The sequence below is a fragment of the Agrilus planipennis genome, unplaced genomic scaffold, assembly GCF_000699045.2.
Source record: "Agrilus planipennis isolate EAB-ADULT unplaced genomic scaffold, Apla_2.0 scaffold2, whole genome shotgun sequence".
In the NCBI taxonomy this organism is placed as follows: domain Eukaryota; kingdom Metazoa; phylum Arthropoda; class Insecta; order Coleoptera; family Buprestidae; genus Agrilus; species Agrilus planipennis.
In genome coordinates this window covers 1180672-1198131 of record NW_020442464.1, presented here as the reverse complement: position 1 = coordinate 1198131, position 17460 = coordinate 1180672, and the positions used below count along the sequence as shown (strand labels likewise).

The following is a 17460-nucleotide window of genomic DNA, read 5'->3' as shown; positions in this document are numbered from 1 at the left end:
GCAGCGTACGTTCATCATCATAAGGTCATCAGTCCTAAGACTGGTTAGACACGCATCTCCACTCTTTACTATCCTAAGCTAATCTTCGCATTTCCTTAATTCTAGAACAACCTACATCCTTAACTATTTGCGAACAGTAATCTAATCTAGGTCTACCTCTACCTCTTCTAACTCCTGCTTCTGTCTTTAATATATCTTTGACTAACCCTTCATGCCTGAGAAGATGTTCTACAAACCCACTTCTCCTATTTCCTAGCGCTTTCTGTTCTCCTATTTTTTCTAATACTTCTTCATTTCTAACCTTCGCTATTTACGGTATCTTCATCATTCGCCTATAATACCACATTTTCCTTAGTAATTAAAATTTGAATAACAAATTTCATATGTTTGAATTTTTGTTATTTTTGTTATAAGAGTAAATTGAATAAAAAAAGCCTTACTATTAAGAAATTACCTGTAAATGATAAAAATGAAATTGAAAATTTCCAGAAGCCATATAACTGATATAAAAGTAAATAAAATATTCAAGGAAATAAAAAAAGGCGTTTTATTTAAATAAAAGATGTATCATCACTGAGGCAAGAATAAGGCAGCACCCAAAGTCCTTTTTTCATACAAAGTCAATATTAGGAGCGTGCCTATAATTCAATGTTAAAAAAGTAGACTTGATATCCTAGTAATGTAGGTACAAATTTATTTTCTATTATTCCTACACATATATATTACTTTTTACTTTTTCTATATATGTATGTTTATTTGACTTCAAGCAACTTTTCGACAGTGTCGTCGTAGATAGGTACATTTTATTTTTTGCTTCTGTATCCAAATACATATTTGCTTTATACGATTTGAGCAAAAACATTGTATATGTTAGTTTCTAGTAATGAAGAGAAGACTAATTTAGTCTTTGTTACTCTATTGAGTTTTAGATAATACATATTTTTTATTTTAAATGCAAATTCAATTTACATTACATAAACGTCGTTTTTAGATAAAATATATTTCAAAGCCCTATAAGTACTTCTCTAAAAGCTAAATCGAACACCAGATTTTCACGCATCTTTTGCCGTTTGTCTACAATTTTTTACCAAAAAGTGACATTTTTAGTCATGTGGTCACATCAAAATATTTTCTATTTGCATTAATTGTTTTTCTTTATTAACAAAAACAGTGAAATTGTTTTTAATAAAGAGTTAAACAAATTATATATAAATTGAAGAAATATTTTGCCATTTTGTACATCTACGTACGTTCAATACTGTTCATTCTACCCTGACATCAATAGTACCTTATTTTTATATTTGACAGATTCGCTGCGTTAAAGTCGGATTTTCTACTGAACTCAGCTACGTTTCATTAAATTAATTGTTAACTTTTCATTCTTCAAGGCTATTCTTAACTTTATCTATCGACGTGACACAATAAAACGTGATCGTTAACGTCTTTTGTAAAAGCTTCTTGAAGAAAAATATTCTTTACAATTCAAATAATGTATTTTAAAAGAAGTAATAATCACATTAACTTACCTATTATACGGAGAATGATTTCCATAAAGCAGTATTGACTCAGAAAATGTTTTTTTTTTGTGGAGCGGGAAATCCTGAAATTAATACGAAAATATTATTTAGATACATTGTATCACAACTGCAATCTTATCTGATCTCATTATCACACCTCAAGTATTTTCTGTAAATCATGGACCAAACGGGACATACAACTATGTTATTACCAGATATGTGATTTATTTGCAATACTTGCATTTAAAAAGCAAATACAAAATAAAAAATACGTATTTTTATCTTACATTTAAATACTTTTTTGAGAAAAGCATTTTGTATTTTATTTAAAATACTTTTCCANNNNATCACCGATCAAACATTATATAAAATGATGAATGAAAGTTGCTCACATTGACTATTGAAGCTTAAAAAGGGGACAAAATTCCATGAATGCCTTCTAATTCTTTAACTGAAGAGAGCCCAAACAATTCTAAACTCCTTGAAAATGGATAATTTAAAATATTGGATCGATATTGTTTTCTGGGTTCAATGTCATGGTCCATGGAATTTTGAAGTTCCAAATTGATATCAGCACCTGCCAAATTAGTAAGGAACTACGAAATTCTATGAAGTACGACAAAACAGTCAGCTAAACAATGTCGAATTGATATACCTCAGCTATGTAAAACTGAAAACTACAACGTATTGTAATCTAAAATTCTTAGAAAACGATTCGATAATCTTCACTTATTAAATGAACCCAAAGTTAAAGGAACTATGGATTCCATTTTTTTTTCTTATTAGAATGTGAAAAAGAGCAGAAAGAAGAATGAGGTTGTAAATATTTTGATATAAAATGATTGTTGTTGATTTTACATCAATAAAATTATTTGCAACCCTTTTTGGTTCTGACCTTTCACGCTAAGCAAACTATTTTAGCATTAGGGTCTTTTTTCCAATTAAAATAGGTGACATAGGCAAATAAGGAAGCATGTAGATAAATTGTTTGTGAAAAAACTGTAACATTACGATAGAAAAACTATATCTCAATTACTTTAAACTAAAAAAATATTAATCATACAGCTGGTGATATAGTGCAAACACCGCTTTTAGTCTAGAAAAACTTCAATATTTAAAAAATAAGCAAATGCCTGCATTTTCTTAAAAAATATTTTATACTTAAGTAAATGTAGAACACTACTTAAATAGGTACTACAAAAAGTATTTATTTGAAAAAAGTATTTTGAAAAAACGGATTTTGCATTTAGCATTTAAAACTCAAAATTTGTATTTAAATACTTTCAAAAAACCATTTTGTACATCTCTAGTTATTACATTATTACATTCTCATGGTTATTAATTATCACTGCAGCTAACTGAAGTGTTTCACATTGACCAAGAAAATCCGTTCATATTAATTTGGTTTAGTGTCCTTGATATATACCTTAAGGTAAAGGCCTTGGCTAACATTTGAAACCTCCACTCTTTCCTATCCTGAACTTATCTTCGCATTTCCCTAAAACTAGAACACCCTATGTCCTTAACTATTTGCGAACAGTAATTTAATCTAGGTGTACCTCTACTCCTCTTAACTCTTCCTGTCTCTAATATGTCTCTGACTAGACCTTCAGTAATTTAATCTAGGTGTACCTCTACTCCTCTTAACTCTTTCTGCCTTTAATATGTCTTTGACTAGACCTTCATGCTTGAGAAGGTGTCCTTCAAACCTATCTCACCTATCTCGCCTATTTCTTATTGACTTCCATAAGGTAGTCTCTTCTCCTATTCTTTCTAATACCTTTTCAATTATAACCTTCTCTATCTACAGTATCCTCATCATTCGCCTGTAACACCACATTTCGAACGCTTTTAACCTTTTCTTTTCCGCCGCTCCCACTGTACATGTTTCGCACCCATACAGAGCTGCACTCCAAACACACCTTTAACAACCTTTTTCGAATTTTTAAATTAACCGTTCGCGAGCATAGAAGTGACTTCTTACTACTCCTTCAGTCCTGACTTATCTGACATCCTAGATACCTAAAATCAGCCACTTCTTGTAATTTTTCATCATCTATCTTTATATTCCATTATATCATCTGCAAATCTAAGTATACTTATCTTTTGCCCCTGTATATCTATCCCTATAGTTCTATTGTATTCAGTGATGTTGATTGCGTCTTCGATGTATAGATTAAAAAGTACCGGCGACCTCTTCATTATACATATATTGTCTAGTGTACTTTCGAATACAAAATACGGAATTCCTGTTTCTATCTCCTTTCGATTTTGAAAATAATAAACACAAACTACTAGATAGAGCAGAAGTTCATTAACCTCACAAAATAAATGTAAGTTCTGTTATAACAACTTTTTTATAAAGATTTCTTTTGCTCCACTTCTAGTTACTTCAGAGGTCAGGGGGTGCGCGCTCCTTGTGGTCCAACAATGAGAATAAAAGAAGAGTAATTCGTCTTCGTTTAAAATTGGTGTTTATGAGAGTCGACATAGAAAAAAAGAGTATTATATCGATATCCGAGGAGGTTTGAACCTTCTTAAAACAGAAATCACCACGATATATCACTGTCAATATGAATAAACTCTAACAAAAGTAGTCAGACATGTTTCATTTACAAATAGCCTAAGACCGTTTCTACATTGATATTTTAGCTTTTTTATTTAGGCGAAAAGGTAACATTGTACTTATTATTTTCCTTTAGGCATTGTAGTCAAAGTTTTCACAATTCTAATTGTAAGATTGATTAATAATCTATTAGAAAGCCGCCAATCCCAGTAACTCCTTACTGTGTGTTTTCTTATGTAAATAGTTTGTCCGTTATGGGAATCGAATGTTCAAGATTTTTCCCGCTTTTTCCGAAGATGTTTAAAATTTCTTTCCAAAATCAGTCCTTAAAACGTATAATTAGGTACAATTTTAAAATTAATGATGTCGATAGGATTTTTGTCTATATCTGTGCTATTCAACATTGCTTCTTGTCAAATTTCATGATTCTAGGTTAACGGGAAGTACCCTAAAGATTTTGATTCCCTCAGGAGTCAAAACATGCAACATAAACGGCTATATCTTTTGATTAATTTGACACGAGGTTTGATTTTTCACATTCCAAGGAATTGCAGATCTGAGTATTTTTTATTAATTTCAACTTGATACCTCCACACGTTCCTGAGATAGAGGATATTGACACTATAAGGGTTCCTATTTTCTTTCTGATGAGGAGATCGAATTTCTACAGCTTTAGAAATGGAATTCGCTTTGTTTAAATAGTTGCATATTTAATAATACATCATCACTCGTCTAAAAAATAACAAGTAATAAGTACAAGATAACGAATAGGACATTTGAACCTAACACCGCTTTATGATCTCAAAATAACCCAAACCAATCCAAAGTATGCCTACCAATTAATTTTCTAACTAGCATACGAAAGAGCAAAAACTGTGGACAACATTCGTTCTATTGGGAACTCCAATCTTGAAAACTTACATTCAGTTTTAGAGAATGTTCGAGTTGTTGAAGGTTATGAATAATAATTACAGGTCAACGATATCAGGTATTGACTATTGCAAAGAGAAAAACAAAGGAATCGTTATTGACGACGTAATTTGCGACCTTAAAGTTGTCTGAGCAATGAGCATGTCAAGATTTTTAGATATCTCAATCTCAAAACTTAAAAAAATACAAGTTTTGACATCTTTTAAATGATTACTACATGAAATATGAAAAAAAAAAAACAAAACAATCAAGAGCAGCCATTTCGACGGTATCTTTTGTCGCTGAGTTAGAATTTGAAATTCTATTTTGGCAAGTTTGGAATCATGTTCGCGTTCGCTATTGAGAAATATTTCGAAAGTGATTATTACCGCGTTTGTTTGAATTGAATTTTTTAGAGTTTGATATCCTAAGATATTCCAAAATTAGATGTGTAGTGACAATTCGGAATCACGGAATCAATGTCGCAATGTGCATCGGAATTGATATCTCTGATTTTGGCTTCTAGATTTACGTTAACTTGGGTAATGCATGAAGTGTGTTAGCTGATTGTACAAAACAATGGAATTATAATTTTGTACAAATAATAAATAAGTAATGATTTATGGTTGTTAAAAATGACCTTAATAAAAAATAATATGAACATTTTTCGTCAAACATATAATTCACTCATTTGCGCTGATATTTACCTTAACTCTTTCAATTAAGTATCATATCTGCAGAAACTAATTAGCGATCTAAATATTTTTCCGCATAATTTTAGTAAAGGGATTTTCAACGCCTACAGGCAGGCTTCTCCAAAATGTTGGCGCTTTGTAAACCCAAACGCTAATTAAACCACACGTTCAAATAAATCCATCAGCATCTACTTTAATATCGCGTAGTTCACATCTCTCTGTAACTTATTAATTTATAAAACGAATTGAGACTTAAGCACCAGAAAGTTTGTTGATTGGACAACTAATTATTAAATTCTAAGTAATTTATATAATTGTAAAATAAAGCAATCGCAGGAGAATTATTCCAAATGTTAAAACTTCTGTCGCTATGGAAACGTTACTTGTCTGGTATGATCGTATGATTGAAATAGCTTCATCATCATCATCATAAGACCGTCAGTCCTAAGACTGATTGGACACTCACCTTCACTCTTCCTTATCTTGAGCTAATCTTCGCATTTCCCTAAAACTAGAATAACCCACATCCTTAACCATTTGCGAAAAGTAATCAAATCTAGGTCTACCTCTACCCCTCCTAACTTAACTAACGTTTCTGTCTCTAATAAGTCTCTGACTAGACCTTAATGCTTGAAAAGATGTCCTGCTAACCTATCTCGTTTGTTCCTTGTTGACTTCCATAAAGTCCTCTGTTCTCCTATTCTTTCTAATAGCTCTCTATTTCTAACCTTCTCTATCCACGGTATCGTCATCATTCCCCTGTAACACCCCATTTCGAACGCTTCTAACCTATTCTTTTCGCACTTGTACAGCGCCGTGCTCCAAACACGCACTTTTAACAATCTTTTTCGAATTTTTAAATTAACCATTCTCAAGCATAGAAGTGACTTTTTATTGAAGGCGACTCGACCCTGCGCTATCCTCTGCTTTATATCCTACTACTCCTTCCGTCCTGATTTATCTTCGTTGATATGTAGAATCGGCCTCTTCTTCTAATTTCTATTCGCTCCTTCCCTACCTTTTTTTCCCTTTGCATACCAGTATTTTTGTTTTACTTTTATTTATTTTCATTTTCACTGTTTTGCCAATACCGTTTCCATTTTATTTAAAGCTATCTCTAACCTCTCCTTGCTAGATGCTAATATTGCTATATCATCAGCAAATTTAGCATACTAAACTTTTGCCCCTGTATATCTATCCCTTCAGTTGTACTGTCTTCAATGATGTTGATAGCGTCTTCAATGTATAGATTAAAAAATGGTGGTGACAGTGTACATCCCTGCTTAATGCAAAAAATAGATTCTTACCTACACCTCAATACAGTAATTGCAATCTGTAACTAAACGTCAGCCGAACAATAACTTATGATTACAAAAACAAAATAGTCGGCTGTGACTTCAGATGGACAGTGAAGTCTTTATAAAATATTAAAGTGAAATAATAACTAAATTTGTTTACGTGCTTACTATAGTATTGGACTTAAAATTCAGCTGTACGAAGATTTTCTTTCACAAATTCTTACAAAGGAAAATTTAGAAATTAAATTTTCGTTCATACAATTTCACATTTACTTACCTTTTTAAATAATTTTTAATTCGATAAGGGATTTAAAGGAAGGTGCTCAAAAATACGTTTGAGTAGGACATTGAATATCTAGAAGAAAATTTTCGAGGAAAAATAAATTCAACATTTTTCATTTTTTAAGCTATACGCAATTCTTAGCTCGTTTTAATATTTCAAACAGATCGTAAAAACTTGCACCCGAATTAGTCGGGAATTTGCGATGAATTTTAACTGAAACTTAGCAAGTCGGCCACATTCTACGAAGAGCACAAGAAAATTCTCTTTAATTATATTTGCATGCTCCTTAGGGTAAGGCGAGTGATGAAACTAAAACATTCTAGTCAAGACTGCTTCTCTACTGGTAATCAGCACTCGACCGTACTTTTTCTAGATTTCTAGAGCAAAAATAAGTCATTATGTAGCGTTGCCAGAGGTATGGGTGTGACCAGTTGCTGTACATCCTGCAGAACACACGAAAGTTTGCTGCACGGAACACTAAACTATTGGTATTATCTTTTCTATTCTTTAGTTTACATTGATCACATCAAATCAAATCTGATGCGCACTGTCGTACTGCGCAGCGACCTGCTGAGTACAATTTGGTGACGTTTTTGAGTCACGCTCACGCCGTACTTTATGAACTTTGCAGTTTCTATTCCTATCGCTAGTCTTTTTGGCTTAAACAATTTTCTTAAACAGTATTGTAGGTACACTACATTCCCTTAAAAATAATATAATATAAACTAATTAATAATATGTTGTTGTATTTGTTACAATTCCTTGTGTACAGAGTCTATGATTCGTTTTGTATCTTTGCAATTATTTTGTTAGTTGTTATGAGAAAGCCACACCCTATCGTAAAGATTTTTTGTGTTTACATTTGTATTTTATTGCTTATTTTGAATATTCCCAATATTTATTATTATTTTATTCTTTGTACAAAATTTTTGTAGAGAAAAATTGGGTTGCGGTAATAGGCTTACAGAAATATACATGTTTGCAACTTTTAATACCATTTCCATTAAAATATGCTATATTGCAAGAACTTATTTTCTATTATTGTGTGTAAACCGGTAGATCGTATTGTAGCTGTGCATAACAAAATTTTGTTAAATTTAGAAAAAGAGCACAATGGGGGATTTTTCGATTGACCTATTCAGATCATTAACGTTTTCGTGGATGGTTTGAAAGTTTTTGTTCTATCAAGATGTATCAGAAAATAATAACTGACTCTGGAATAACTAATAACTTTGGAAACAGCGCCAGATTAAACAAGGAAGGAAACAAGTCTTAAAAGTCTCACACACACACACACACACAAATATATTTTTCCAATTTTTCTAAAATCTGTGCCAAAAGAATAAAGTTATCTTGTTTTTAACTGTTCACGGAAAATTGCCTCTCGCTGTTTAATAATTCACTGTGATTATTTTTCCTATTGTATTGACTTAATGAAATAAATATCCGCATATACCACTGTGTACCAACATTTCGTTCATAAATATACAAAATGTAATGAATAACGGGAATTCCTCTTTGTTTATATAAAACTGTTATTCAACGTTAAAAAAATGTTGAAACGTAATTTGGAGAAACTGATTTTTATTGGTACAGTTGAGACCAGGGAAAAGTATTAAAAATTTATTTACAAACGGAATAATTCCCGAAAATGTGTCTGTAGCACCTGTATGGTTCCCTGGCGCTTAATAACAAAGAAAATCAATTACAGAGGATGCCGGACTACACGAAGCCTGCATAAATCTGTCGCTACTTTATACAATGAATCTTCCCTTTTTTTTTTCGAATCAATTAATAGCAACATTCATTCACGTTAAATAAAACCATCGACAATAAGGAAGCTTATTAATAAGAGAAACATATTTTGATACACACGATTCAATATGTGCAATAATCCAATCAATTAGAGTATAGAATTTTCGTATTTCCTATTAATTTTTGCATTCTTTATATGCTTGGTACTTGTTGGAAGGTCAACAATAATTGAGAGTTCCGTTTTTGATCTACTTATTTTCATTTTACTTCTTATTAAAAATAAAAAATTTTCACCTGGCAATTATCGTGGCAGAAACGGTGCTAATTAGTATATCTAACAGGTCTTAAATTATGTAAAAGAACAGTTCCAACCGCTAACTACAGTTAAATTTGTAAACTAATGCTAAAAGGGCACAAGCAGTTAAATAAATAGGCTACAGACGCTACGAGCTGGAAAGTTGGATGTGTGGGTGTTCGGATAGTTTAATATCCACACAAACAATTTAATTTATGCGAAACGTCTATTTAGGATGCAGAGAAGTTAGAATTATGACTTATGACTATGAGCTTTCGAGAATTTTTAGCAATTGTTCTTTAAAAGCTCAATTAGAATCAACGATTACTCAATGTGAAAAATGGAACGTTGTTAAATCATCTGCAATTAAAAATAAAACTGTAATCTGTGACTTCAAATTTCGCAGTAGCTTTAATAAGATTGATTGGTATCAGACACGTAAAGTATACAAAAAATTCAACGATTAATAAATTTTAATAAAAATCAAAAGTACTCTCAAGTTGAGCAACTTAGGTGAGACGTCATTAATGGTAGACACTACTAATATTAGGTCTTCACCCTTACAGTTGGCGGTGGGGATGTTTTTAATCTTGAGTACTTTTGGTTTTTGTTATAATTTATTAATTACATAATTATTTGCGTAATTAACGATTGACCTTTATCAAGTAGCTCGGGAGTAATTTTCTGATACCAATCGATTCGATTAAAATTTACTGTGAAGTTTGAAATTACACATTAGAAGTTTTTTTTTTAATTTCAAAGACATGTACTTTAACAACGTCTCATTGTATAGTTTAAATAATTAGTGATTCTAACTTAGCATTTAATGAGTAACTGTTTCACAATTGAAAATTCGCGAAAGCTCATAGTCAAAGAAAAACAGTGGCAAAAATTCTCGGTTAAAATATCTCAAGTATAAACAGCAATAAAATGTAATACAACTTTGTATTTTTTGATTATGGTCTAACAGCCGATACAATATCATCAAGAAATCTATCGCTATCTAAAGCTATCGTCTGAACAAACTGGATTCCCGGATTTTACCAGGGTTTTATTGATAAAATCCCCATGCCCCTAGCCAAAGGGCGATACTCCCCCCAACTTTTCAACTTGTGTTATTAATTAGAAAATATATTAAAATTAGTCTTCTTTTATAATTACGTGTCAAAACGCCTAAACTAAACTCTCACAGGTACTAGAAATTACCATTATAGTGTTATCAAGAAATCGGACTTCTAGTCAATATTCCGAGTTAAATATCCGATAGTAAGGGGGTTACTAGAAGCATTTGATCGCATATCTACAGTAGTACATAAATAGCGACTTGACGGGATACTTCGTAAATTTGTTCTGGTACGCAAAAGTACCATGATACCAAGGAAAGGAAAATTTGAACATTGTAGACGCAATATACGTTAATAGAACCAGAGATTCCCTTATTCCAATAAGGCAAGAAGAAGATGTTTTTTTTTAATCTAATAGAAAGTGTCAAAATTTTTCCTAGAAAAGTTGAAATTATTCCAAAACAGGATTTTCAGGCATCACCGCAAACGAATACTTTCGGAAAAAAATAACTAAGAATCCAACATAGCTTTGAAAAAAATATGTTTTGTACAAAAGAATTTTTAAAACGTTTAAGATAAAATTACAAATTTTTTACAAGATGAACTCAAAATGGTTGTAGAACGTTTGAATCCAATCGCAAATATCCTCATAAACCCGTTAGGCGAAAAGAATATTACAAGTGAAAATACTGAAAAATCCACTCTTCTGTATCCACCTGATCATATGACTGGGTCATAAGCGCTTCATATGCAGCTGGAGATATTTGATATATGCTCTCTTATGTAAGCCATCGTGAAGGTAGCTGCTAAATATAAAATAGCTATTGGGGAAACTTTTCGATTTTGTCAGCTAATATTTACAGCGTGTTTTTCGAAGACATTGAACAAATAAAATTTAGTTTAATTAGAATAGTTGTTAAAGATTTCACCAGATCCATCCAAGAGGAGAGACATGGCAGAGAGAGACTTGCCCTGATAATTATAAATAGCGAAAAAGATCTTTGTGATGCTATTGACCTAAACAATATAGTGAATTTGGGGACGAAACTTAACACAGGCGAATTTGAGTAAGCTAATGATATTAACCTACTATATTAAGAATGCCATTCGGGTTCGATTCCCGGCGAGTAGCATTAACTCGAGGTAACCTCTACTGAAATGTAATGAGGTTCATTTAATTTTAATTTGATAATAATTTTTTATTTATAAATGCATATTTTCGCGCGTGTGAGTGTAAAACATTGGAAAATTAAAGTACAACAGTTGCGCCCCCTCCCCAAAACACAATACTTCGCTGGGTCTTGAAAATCCCCACAACCGATCATGGTGACGTCAAAATTTTTCTTCGTTTCGTCTCCTAGCATAAGGGAGGGTCTGCAACGCTGTTGCCGAACAGTTTAGTATAGACAAGGTGAAATGCCTGAAGATGTCCCTTGTGACAGGAGACGAAACGAAAAAAACTTCATCATGATCCGTCATGACGATTTCATCATTGAGACACGGTTAGAGCTCGGAAATCCAGTTTCTTCAAGTTTGAATAAAGTTTGTGACATTATTACCAAAGTGTCCTTGCCTAATATGCTTCGCTTGAAAATTCTTAATTATTCTTTTGCATGAAACCTATTATTTTTCATGACCCCTGCAATTTGATAACTTCATTACTCGCTCAGAGTATAATATATGTACATATATACATGTATTATAATGTATTCACAAACAAGACAGTAAATGTAACTATAAGCCACTTGAAGTAATTTGGCCGTTGATGGTATAATGTTACAGCTTTATTTGCATCGATTTGCATTTCAAGGGTGTTCTCTCCACTACGTATATTGTTCCTGTGCCTTTTTCATGTCTGCAGACACCACCGGTTGAATGACGGACGGCGATGAGCTGGTGCGCATCCCGCTTGAAAGGAAGGATGTTTTACCCGGTTTGTCGTCGCGACTCCAGTCTGTTCCCGCGTTCGAAGGAGGTGAAGCGCGCCAAAATACCACCACGAAGGATCATGAACTTCGGAACTTACGCCGTCGGCTGAACGCACCATAGCGTGAGTGCATTTATTTTATTGTTTTTCTTTTTATGTCAGCTTCAATGTTAATACCTGATGCAATCATGTACAAATTACTCTCATAAGGGAAAATAAACTTATTAAAGTAGTTTTCATCAATGTAATTCTTACACTTTTTAAAGTGGTTTTAATCAGTTTCATGGAATTAAAAATTAAGTTTTTAATATTGCCATTTCTCATTTACTTTTAATTTCAATTGTAATTGTAAACAAATGGTTTAAGTTTTAGATAAAAATGTCAAATAATGAAAAGTTTTATTAAAGCGTTCTTTAAATTACGATATTGATATTAAGTGTATTAAAGAAGAACTTTAAAGAAATAGTCTTGAATGTGTGAAAAATATTAATATATATTTCCAATTGACCAAACAATTGGATTATTTAATAACAAATAAATATTTTACACTGTTTGAGATAATTATTGATATGATAAACTGAACCCAGCGAAAGTACCAAATTATTTGTTGAAAAAGTGATATAAAAAATTAACGCAACTTTATTTTATTGAATAATTTAACAACAAATTCTGAGACATATTTCGTTCACCTTTTGTATGGCCATCATGCCACGCGTTTTTCATTTATAAATCACTTTCAAAGAGAATTTAGATTCAGAAAGAATAGATGCTTCAGACTTCAGAAAAATAAAATTAGTCTATTGTAAGCAAAATAAATCACAAATTATTTTATTAAAAAAAAATAACAGGTAAAGATATTGTAAATTTAGTTACTTTTGGTATTATGTGGTACTATTCATCGCCTTCAAGGTAGGCGCTCCTGGTCTGACACAATGCACTTGTGGTAATCCACCAATAGGAATTGTAAGTGAGGAATTGTACATTATCGTGATGCAAAAACCAAGAGTTGTTTGCCCAAATTCCGACCTTTTGAAGCGAATAGCGCACAAAGCTGGAGTAATAATATTTCTTGTTAACCTGACGGATTAAATTCATAATGCGCAACACCGCTATAATCTAAGAAAACTGTTAACATAACCAGGATTTTTAAACGACCTTTTCGGCCTTGGTACACCTTTTGTACGATTTTCATTCGATTGGCCTTATACAACGTCTGCGGTAGAATGCTCATTCCGCAAGCAAAATTTTATGCAAATTCTTTACTCAACAAAATCAAACAGTACAAGTCGATTATGATTTTACAATAACCGCGTAGTTTAATTACAAAATCCACCCTATTTTTTGATCACACTACGTACTCCAATCAATACCATCTCTTACACAGATCCATTTCAAACAACTTTTTATATTTGTTAGCACACTTTTTAACACATATATTGCAATCGAAACTTCACAACTTCGATTTCTAGAAACGTACGTGATACTCGGGCACGTAGATCATCATTGTACGACCTCACGTCGCATAAGTGAAGCAAAGGGTGCAATCAGTTGTCCGAAATGGAGCAATTTGTAAAAGATGCATATGTATATATGAGTTAAATTACTTCTACGAGTCTCAGGAAAACATTTTGATCGTTATGGTAACGATTACTACTGCCATTATCATTGTTCTAAAAATTGCCTTTGCATATATATATGTATCGTAGTACACATATAATGAGAAAAACGGTAGCATACTGCACAGAGAACAAAAGACTTGGTGATTAAATAAACTTGTACGGGAAACTGTAAAGAAGGAGAACGGAACTAAAGATAATTATTTACATAAAAACTAAGTCTGCCTAAAGTTTTCTGTTTCGACATAATCAAAAGGCATTTTTATAAAAAGTCGTCATTTTTAGTTGACTTCTTTCTATAATAATAATTAATAAACAACAAAATTATTACAAGCTATTTCTCCTAATAAATGTGATTTTAATACAACCTGTTGGCCAACTATCCCTTAATTGGTAATGCAGCTGCGAACTTGTGTCGATCCAGAACTTAATAGTATATTGAGGTCCAGGCAATATGGGCGGGTGAGTGGGAAAAATTGTCAGACTCAATTTTTTTACGCAGGTTTGTTCGGAAGATTCTCCTGGATACAACGATGTCGGCTGCCAGCCGGTAACCCGGTCGGGTATTGTTTAAATAACGATTATTTAAACAAATCGTCAAAAACAACTTTTTTGGCCGGATTTTTTTATATATTCTTTGGTTTCATCTCGATAAAAAAGGTCAGAGGTTTTTTTTTATAATGTTAATGTATTTTCCGAGTTATGAATTTTTGAAAGTCTGGATATACCTGAAAATCGCTATTTTACCAAAGAAATTTTTCTTTGTTTCTATTAAAAGAGTTTATATTTTAATTATTTAAAAGGCAAGTTTGCTGGCTGACCGTCTGCAAGGCGCTAATATAAGATACGCGAGTGGAAGGACAGCAGTAGCCAGTGGGAATGTATAGGTCAGCAAACATGCCTTTTAAATAATTAAAATTTAAAATCATTTAACAGAAAAAAGAAAAATTTCATTGGTGCAATTTATTAAACATATAAAAAATATTAGCTTCCAAAGAAATATATTTTTTAATAACTTTTTGAAGCATAGAAAATAGCGATTATTATATATAATTATCGAGAATAAGACCAATGAACATAAAAAATATTGTTCCGGTCAAAAAAAGTTGTTTTTTTTTACCATTTGCTTGAACAATCGTGATTTAAACAATACCCCACCGAGTTACCGGCTGGAAGCCTACATTGTTGTATTCAGGAAGAAAATTGCGTAAAAAATTTAATCCGAAAATTTTTCCCACTCAGTTGCTCATATTGCCTGGACTATAAAGTGCGTGCGGTTGCCAAGAAAGGGTGTGCAGTAAAACGTGCAGCGCTATACAACGGAATGAATGAATGATCGTTTGGGAAAAACACACTTACATGTACCGTAATAAGGAATAAGCATTATTACCGAGCAGCCTGGTCTAAACATTTCGACCCCCCAGAGAGTGGCCAAAAATTTTTGGGAAGTCGCAGAAGAATTGATTACAAGTCAATATAATATTTTATTCGGAGGTGGACCAAAGACAATTTATTAATTTGCACAGGTCAATTGATCAGGAGACCAAAGATATCGTATGCGACGTAGGTTCAAAACAAAAGACAAGAAGACGGTAATGTAGGCTTTTTCTTTAGTTTGTCTAGGGTTAATAAAAGCGAATCTAGATCCACTATTTTAGAATATGTTTAATGAATAAAATATTAATGATAGGAAGCATAATAGTTTGTACAATAAGAATTTTCCGGTATTGCCCAGTTATTCTGATACTCTTATTTTAATGGTCACAAACAGCACATCAATATACACTTCATTAATTTCACCGTCTTTTGTCTTTTTTCAAGACTTCCGTCTCTTGTGCGTCTTTCGTCTTTCGTTTTACTCTTTGTCTTTAGTCTGACTTCCATGGACAATTTGCGACTACTTCGCCCTCCTCGATATTCACCGTCGTTCGCTTCGGTAAATTCCCTATAATCTGGGACTTGCGAAAACAATTGGAATAGGTGTATTAGGACAAACTGCAGAAACTCGCTATCGTATGATTAGGATGAATATAGTTACTTATTATAAATTAACAAAAAGAAAAATTATTTAAAATGAAACAAAAATCCTCAGTAATAATTAATTAATGTATTTTTCGATGTCGAAATCAGGCTCCAGAATTGTCTTAAAATATTGAAATTTTAAGATGCTGTAATGCTAAAATTGAATAAGCCAAATTTGCAACATTTGGATTTTAGAGTTAAAATGTTTCAAAATCTTGATGTACTAGAAAATTTATGAAGATTCTCTTTCGGCGACAGAAGACACACCGGAAATTGCTACTCACTTAGTTGTTTTGACTTTTTATTTTATGTAGAAGTCTTCTCAAAAATAGCTGCTTCGTATAGTCATCCTTCATTCCACTTATTGTAAAAGATGGTTATTTATAAAATTTATAAATACTTTAACATTTGCAGATGTTTCACTAATTGATTATATTTGTTATTTTTGATAATAGGCTATGCCCAAAACGTCGTAGTTAATTAGTAATAAGTAGGGACATCTACTGTTTGGTTATTTGTTATTTTTTCATCACATCTTTCATCATTTATTCCACATTTAATGGAATAACCGAGAGATCACATTCGTTCTACATCCTGTATATTATTCATTTTGTAAAATATTTTTAACACTGTAACCTATTTTCAGACATGTTTTTTAAGCCACGTCTACAGGTCAGTTCCCAATACACCAAACTAAAATTGAATATAAAGATGATATTAGAGCCGCAATAAAATATTTGTTATTATTGGAAGTGTAGATTCTAAATCTACTTGAGGAAATATCGAATCTCGACAGGACATATTTTTGGATGATTGCCAAATTTCAAATTTCCGACTGCTGACCTAGTGCGACTGAACATGACAACTATCAAGTCATTGCATCCGTTACGAGAACATATTTCAAGTTTAGGGATCATGCCGCCTGCTACTCTGAGTAAATCCTAAATCCTCCGAAATGGTCTGGATACAAAGTAGTCTATGTGTGTAAAATGCAGATAATAAACGGAAGGTTCTAATTCTGCTGAAACCTAATATACCAAATACAGAGATTATTCCATTACATTAAAAATCAGCACCTTGTGAGTAATTAAACTAACATAATGTCAGTGGGCCAATATACATTTTGAGAACGACTAAAACTTCAGGGTTGTACGTGGTTTGTATTTTTTTGATAAATTCTTATATGTATTTCCCTATTCTTTTAACGTCTGCAACTGTTGAACAATAAAATTGACAATGTTGAATTGTTAAAAGGTTAAAACTCTCTTGTAGACATTACGTCAATACCCTCTCAGGTCAGGATTTAAGAGATTTGACGATGAATTCTCGAAGCATTTCTATCCATTGCCAATGCATATCTCCTTTCAAACCTTCAAATCCTTCTTTTCATCTACTCTCAAACGACTTAAGTCCATTGCAGCTATATCATAACTTTTTGTTCATTATTCTTTAGGGTTATATTTGAAATTTGTGTTCATAAACTCTTTGGTCTTCTTAGAAGCATGTGGTGACG

At 32.2% G+C, this 17460-nt stretch overlaps 1 protein-coding gene and 1 long non-coding RNA gene across 5 annotated transcripts in view; one reads left to right on the top strand and one right to left on the bottom strand.

Annotated features, from left to right (window-relative positions):
* Nucleotides 1–17460, bottom strand: part of LOC108744995 — a 111527-nt gene that overhangs the window by 23339 nt on the left and 70728 nt on the right. For all 4 annotated transcript variants that reach the window (XR_003232449.1, XR_003232451.1, XR_003232450.1 and 1 more), the window contains exon 3: nt 1527–1600. This is a non-coding gene — a long non-coding RNA (uncharacterized LOC108744995). The remainder of the gene's footprint in view (nt 1–1526; nt 1601–17460) is intronic.
* Nucleotides 12366–17460, top strand: part of LOC108744914 (leucine-rich repeat and immunoglobulin-like domain-containing nogo receptor-interacting protein 1) — a 146810-nt gene continuing 141715 nt past the window's right edge. The window contains exon 1 of the mRNA XM_018480917.1: nt 12366–12432. The gene's annotated coding sequence lies outside the window, so the exon portion shown is untranslated. The remainder of the gene's footprint in view (nt 12433–17460) is intronic.